We start from the raw sequence: 7,019 nt of genomic DNA on the forward strand, positions 1-7,019 counted from the left end.
GTTTCAGGTCCGAGGGAGAGAGAGAGAGAGTGGCAGGACGGAGGATTGTTGGTTTCCAAGTGAGAGTTTCCAGGAGAGGAATCCAAATACACGAGTCCTTAAGCAGCAGCAAAAGGCGAGTTCCACACTCCAATAAGTGTCCTTAGAAAAACACATAAATTCCAAGGTTACTCAAGAAAGTCTCAAAGACAAATTATTGGCTGTCTCACTCAGTACCAGTGTCACTGAGTAATCCGGCAAGGAATGGATCGCTTCCAGGAGCTTAAATGCCAGCTGCTCTTGTTGTGATTATTAATCTGAGATTATTTAATATTGATATTTTGATATTTTATCACATAATATTTTGGTCTGTTAAGGGCTGTCCTGTGAATACAAGCCCAGTAAGGCAATGGTGTTAGGACAAAATAGAAAGGTGTGAGACGAGCTCTGACATTATTGAACAGCAAAACTCTGCACATATATGGAATAAATTCACACAATTTCTTAAAATACAAGAATTTATTAACAAAAATTAGTCAACTCAAAGTCAAACATATTTCAATCAACAAACTCTTTACTATGCTAAAACAATCCAACTAAACTACCAAGCAGAATTAAAGAATAATGAAGACTAATAGGCTATGTACAATATAAACAAGGTGATTAAAGATGATTGGAAACCATGACCAAAAGAGTGATGCAACATTACCATGCAATGTTTATGTTTGAGAACCAAGGATTATCTTGAAGAATCTGGAAATGAAGTTAAGTTAGTCTTGGAACCAACTTAGGCAATAATCAGCAAACGTTTAGACAACCACTCACAATGCAAGATCAGATAAAATATTTTAATAAAATAATGTTTTAAATAATGATCTGCTGAATAAAACCAACCTTCTGGATGACCATTTCTAAACTGCGTTTAATTAGCTGTCTTTATTTATTGAAATAATATTTGAAGAAATATTATTGAGTATTTTGGAAAAGAGCCAAATCTTTCTGGACAAATGGGGCTTAATGATGTTTACTTAGTTATCAGATTTAGTGAAATAATGTTTAGGGATTATTATTCACTAGCTTGAATCTAACAAAATTTCTGTTAAATACTCTTTTGTAGCAAGCACGTGTTCTTGCCGGTTAGCGTTGAACTAACAAAAGAAGCGGATAGCTTATCACCAGTAACAAACATATACCTTTAAAATACCTCGGTTAATATAAGGGTTAAAACGCATAAGCGCGGACGGCACGTTATGAGCAATCTTCTGTGTTTAAAATCACCCTTCAAGTAAAGTTTGGGCGGCCCGTCCTATCCGCTGACCACACGGGTTAACACGATGAGGCGGTCTCTGCTGTCTTCCTACCAGACTGGGAGACCGCGTCTTTCCAGGGGTTTCTCTCGAACACCGTTTGCTTCTGCAGGGCTCGGAGAGAAAGTCAGCAATGCTTATACCTTAATTTCCCCTCTTTATGAATGAAATCACCGGGTACACAAACGTGCTTCACTCATACTTAACTTGTGCATATGATCGCGTGATCTTATGACACTCTTGGATCCAGTTTGAAAAGTTTATGTCTTTTTGCCAGCAAAAGACATTAGCGCGCTGGGCCTCTCCTGACCGGTCTCACTAGAGGCCGTGTGGAAAGAGGGCGGATGTAGCAACAGCTGTGCTTTTATTTGGGTAGTGGCGTCACACGAAGTCCGCAGTCATTCCGTTTCCTGGATGTGCCGGAAGAAGGTTAATGCACTTTATTTTGAAAAGTCCCAGAAGAGTTTGTACCGGAGTTTAATGTTGAAATCCATGGCTGGGTCCCAACACTCTCATCAGCAGAATCCAGGACAGGTGCATAGATTGGAAAACTCCGCCCAATCCACTCTGACTCTGGAAGGTAAGTAAACACAAACAGATCCACCAAACAGAACACAATCCTAATAAAATCATGTGACAGTGCAAATATCTACTGTCCTGTTTGGCCACACGAGTGCCAGACCATGTGCACATTTTCGTGCATACAGTTATGATGTCCTGGTACAGTATATCCACATGTCTGGCCACCCAGGTAGAACATAGGTTGTTTTGGTTGTTTTTTTTTTTAACCCCCAAGTCTACATGTGCAAATCTGGAGCCTATCCACATTTGCACCTTCCTTTATCATCCTTCCTAATTTCCCCAGAGGGAAAACATCAAGTAGAGAAATGGGTTCAAAGAGGTAGACGAGACTTATATAAGTGGAGTGTTTCCCAGCTGGGATGACAAAGAGATGTACAGTATGAGCATGGATGCATGTGTTTACAGTTTGCACACATGCATGTATTTCTGCTTAGTCTGTGATGTGGATATATTTCATTTAGAAAAGCAAAGCAGAAGAAAAACACAAACAACAACCCTGACTGTAATTCCTCAGAGGCAGAGTTATACATAGAAAATTACATGCTGGAGAGCCAACACCATCTGACAAACCTTGTGCTTTCAAACCAAGAGGTGAAACACATGCATTTGTTCCATCAAAGGTACAACATTAAATAACATGAAGGAGTACTGTTTAGGTAGCGTAATAGTAAGACCTGTCTGCACTTGGCCCTTTAAATCTTGAGTTGATATTTACATCTCGCCTGAAGTTTTGCTGCTGCTGCTGTTTCTGCTGCTGCTTGGTAACCACCAAGTGTTATGCAATCGGTCCAATTCTGCTTGAATATTTTAAACCTTGAGTTTTAAAAAGGCATGAGGCAGATGTAGGCGCCGAAGTATTGTTGGGGCTCTCTGGGCACAGCAATCAGCTCCTTGGCATGCTAGGGCTAAATCTTTCATATGAGCAGGGAAAAGGGAGTTATTTGTGTGTGTGTGTGTGTGTGTGTGTGTGTGTGTGTGTGTGTGTGTGTGTGTGCTAGTAAATGAGTGGCAGGGGGATATAGAGCAAACTTGGTCAGCCTGCAAGTCAATACTCATCTCCTTAAACTGTCAACTCTGAGGAAATGTTATTTGGAACTGTAAAGTAATAAAACAATGAGCAGTGCACTTGTTAATGTTTGATGCGGACTGATTTAGCCTATGTTGTGAAAGTGCTGCAGCTGCTGAGGGCCCCCTTACACATTTACACATTATGGTTAGCTAAAAGACATGACACAGGTGAATGTTTAACCACGAGCGGACCTATTCATTGTATTTGTTGACTACACCTAAAGTAACGGCCTAAAAGGCCTTTTATGTGATTGAGCAGAATATTGCATAAGTTTGAAGTAGAAGGAAAATGATAAGTGGTTTTCTAATTATATTTAATATAAAATTTTTAATTCAGCTTCCAATACTTAAGAAATTGTGAAATCAATACACCTTATTTGTAAGAAAGTGAAAATATTGAGAAAATCTTTTCTCAATCTTTTCTCAGACCTAGCAGCCTTTATTTTTTTGGTATTTTCTGAAAGTAGGCAGACAGGAAGCAGGGTGGAGTGAGGGGAATGACATGCAGCACAGGTTGCCAGGGCTGGGACTCAAAGCTGGAACAAATGCGTTGAGGACTGAAGCCTCAGCATATGGGTTGCACCCTCTACCACTACGCCATGTGCCACGCCATAAAGAACTTTTTTAATTCAATTCAATTCAGTTTTATTTATATAGCGCCAATTCACAACACTTGTTGTCTCAAGGCACTTCACAACAGTCAGGTACATACATTCCAATTAATCCTAACAATTGAACAGTGCATTCGGAGTTAGCTTTTTATTCAAATTGGATAAAAAGTGTTTCTATCTAAGGAAATGCGTCTAGCTTTATTTGTATACAACCTTTGAAAATTATTCATAGCCCGTGATTGTCTCCACATTTTGTGACATTAAAATCTCAGACTTCAGTGTATTTTAATAGGATTGGCATGCATTGGTATTTACTATTTAGACTCACCTCGTATAGAATCACTTTTCACTTCAAGTACCACAGCAAGTCCCCTGGGGTTGGTCTCTAAAAGCTTTGCACATTTCCTGTCTGACATTTTTGCCCATTCTTTGCAAAATAGCTCAACCATAGTCGGATTGGATGGAAAGTGTCAGAACAGCAAGTCTTGATACAGATTTCTATTTGCATTCTGGTCTAGTCTCTGCACCGTTCTAACACATAAACATACTTTAATTTAAACCCTTCACTTGTAGCTCTGGCTTTATATTTAGGGTTGTTGTCCTGCTGAAAGGTGAATCTCCACTCCAGCCTAAAACACACAGGTGTCAAACTCCATTCAATTCAATTCAATTCAATTCAATTCAATTCAATTCAATTCAATTCAATTCAATTGAAGGACACTCAAGGGCTGGTGTCCTGCTACTTTGTGCCTGGTGTGTCTTGATGTGTTCAACCATTGATCCAGGTGTTTTGGAGTTGGGACACATCCAAAGTTGCAGAACACCGCCCTATGAGGACTGGAGTTTGACACTCCTGCTTTAGCAGGTTTCCTTCCAAAATGTCTCTTGTATTTAGCTCCATCCATCTTCTCACCAACTCTGATCTTCTTCCATATCCCTACTGAATTAAAGCAATCCCATAGCATGATGCTACTACCACTATGATTCAAGGCAGGGATGATGTTTTCTGTGTTCCTTTAGTGTTGATTTTTCCCCAAACACAGTGTGTTACATGTCGGCCAGAAATTTACGTTGTGGTCTCATCTGACTAAACCTCTTTCATTCACATGTTTGTTGTGTTTCCTAAAGGTCTTGTGTCAAATTGCAAACAGGATTTTAATGGCTTTCTTCTTTCCACTTTTCCATTATAGGCATATTTGTGGGGAACATATTTAATAGTTGCAAACAGATTCTCCCACCTAAACTGTGGATCTCTGCAGAGTTACTATGAGCCTCTCGGCTGGTCCTCTGATTAATGCTACCCTTTCCCAGGTTTCCAGTCTGGGTGGACAGCCATACCTTGGTAAGTTTGTGGCTGTGCCATATTTCTTCTATTGTGCAGCATTCACAGAACACCTGTATTTATACTGAGTTACCCACAAGTGACCTCTGAAGGCGATGATTGTGCTGATTTTTATTTAGAACAGGGTGTTGACTACAAATGTATACATAAATTTAGTTAATAACAGATTTGTAGTACCGTTTTTTTTTTTGCTCCACTTTATTACTTTGTGTCTATTTCATAAAATCCCTCTAAAGTATTTTAAAGTTTACGGGTATAATGCGACAAAATTTAATATGATAAAACGTTCAAGTATGTATAAATGCTTTTGCAGGGATCTGTAGTGTTGTAAGGCTTTGATCATCCTTCTTTTTTTCATATTGTTTTCACAGACCCAAACTTCCCCATAATTTTTAAAAGTGTTCTTTAGTAATAGTTTCTCAGGCTTTCTAAAGGTCTTTCTGGCAGAACTGAACTCCCGATTTCAGTCTATTAACAGAAGATTTTCAGCAGAAGTTTTCTTTTTGTTGTTAAAGCACTTAATTCTAATCATTGTATCATACAGCTTTCTAAACTCAGAAAATATGGCTCTACAAATATCAGATCATTTAAAAAATAAGAACCAACGGGGGATCACTCAACAAGTGTACACTAAACTCCATCCACTTATCTCATTTAATGCTGCTCATACACTCACTACAAAGTCAGTCCTGTGTGTCTGTGTTTACTTACTCAAACCCTTAATTTAATATTTGTTCAAAATAAATGAAGTTCACCACAAGGACTGGATACTTAGGCAACACTGTTAGGAACCATCAGAAGTAGTGTTCAAAGGCAGAGCTCAGACCAAGGCAAGCTTTAAAGATTTATGGGGAGACTAAGCTTTGGTTTAGAGATGAATGATGCAGGCGGAGGCCAAGGACCGGAGGGGTGGAGGGAGTGGGTTTCGGGGTGGTTGAGGAGGGTGTGGCTACAGGCAGACGGGCCTGTATCCGAGAGACAAAAAGGACATGGTTCAAAATACAAAGGAACAATGCGCAAACTATAATAATGAATGCAACTGTGTTTGACAGAACAATGTAAGGGGGAGATGGTGATACGTCTGCACTTTGTTCAACCGCTGAAGGAGATTGGAGGATGAGAATAAGATGTTCCAACTGATGGCTGTTCCAGGTCCCCTAGAGAGACGGCGAGAAGAAGAAGACAGAAACACGCCAACAACAAGACAGTCATTACAGACTGTATTATCATTTCTACTTGTTTATGCTCACTTACATAGAAAAAGGCCTTTGAAGGTTTATTAATTGTGATCAGTTGCCTAATAAACCCATTTACACCACTCGCAATGATAGAGCACATATCTTTTGGGTCATTTTCTTGGCTAGAACAGTAACATGCAGCCAATGTTCAGCAGGAACTAAAAGGAAATTTGAAATGTCTTTTTAGATGGCATGTATTACATTCAGTCTCTAGCAAAAACTCACATGCAAAAAAAAAAAGTTCCAAGTGTTGTTCAGCTGGTAGCCATAATTATTTGAAAAGAGACTTTCAGTCATGTTAGCAATTAGTTACTAATCTAATTTTCTAGAATAGTTGCAGGGTGTCATCATTTCTGTCTCAGGAAGCCTCAAAGATGCGTCATTAGTCTGGATTTCAGTGGAAAGTTACCGTCTTGTAAAATTGTGCTGAGGTCTCTCCCCCTCAACAGGAAGCCCTACAGGCTTGGAATTTAGGAGTGTAAAAAATAAAATCTTTAATCCTGGTTGAAATTCGTACATTAATTGTGGGTTTTGGTCAGCATCTGCCCATACACGGACCATTTACAGATGAAGAGCACAGGGCCTAGTGTGTGGTCATGCCAGTCTTTAAAGTGCTCAAATAAGACCACTAACACTTCTCTTCTGTTAGCAAACCACTTGCATTTCATACCAAGACCTTGTAAACAGATACAATGGAGCAGATTTCAAATGGGACAGTATTTCCCTCTAGGTAGCAGGAAGAGAAATTAGTTTTTACAACTAAGCATCCATCCATCCATCCATCCATCCATCCATCCTCTGCAGGGTTTCTGGGATCTTTAAACAGCTTTTTAGTTCTTTATACTGCCTCTGACTTCATTCAGTATCGCTGAGACTGAAAATAGCTAACTTT

The 7,019-nt window shown here is 39.4% G+C and overlaps 1 long non-coding RNA gene across 1 annotated transcript; it reads left to right on the top strand.

Moving 5' to 3' along the window:
* Positions 1-1,694: 1,694 nt before the first annotated feature.
* Positions 1,695-6,209, top strand: LOC124863763. The gene is made up of 2 exons (XR_007037199.1): positions 1,695-4,889; positions 5,942-6,209. It is a non-coding gene; the product is annotated as an uncharacterized LOC124863763 (long non-coding RNA).
* The last annotated feature ends 810 nt before the right edge of the window (positions 6,210-7,019 follow it).

This window comes from Girardinichthys multiradiatus, chromosome 1 (assembly GCF_021462225.1).
Source record: "Girardinichthys multiradiatus isolate DD_20200921_A chromosome 1, DD_fGirMul_XY1, whole genome shotgun sequence".
NCBI classification, from domain to species: domain Eukaryota; kingdom Metazoa; phylum Chordata; class Actinopteri; order Cyprinodontiformes; family Goodeidae; genus Girardinichthys; species Girardinichthys multiradiatus.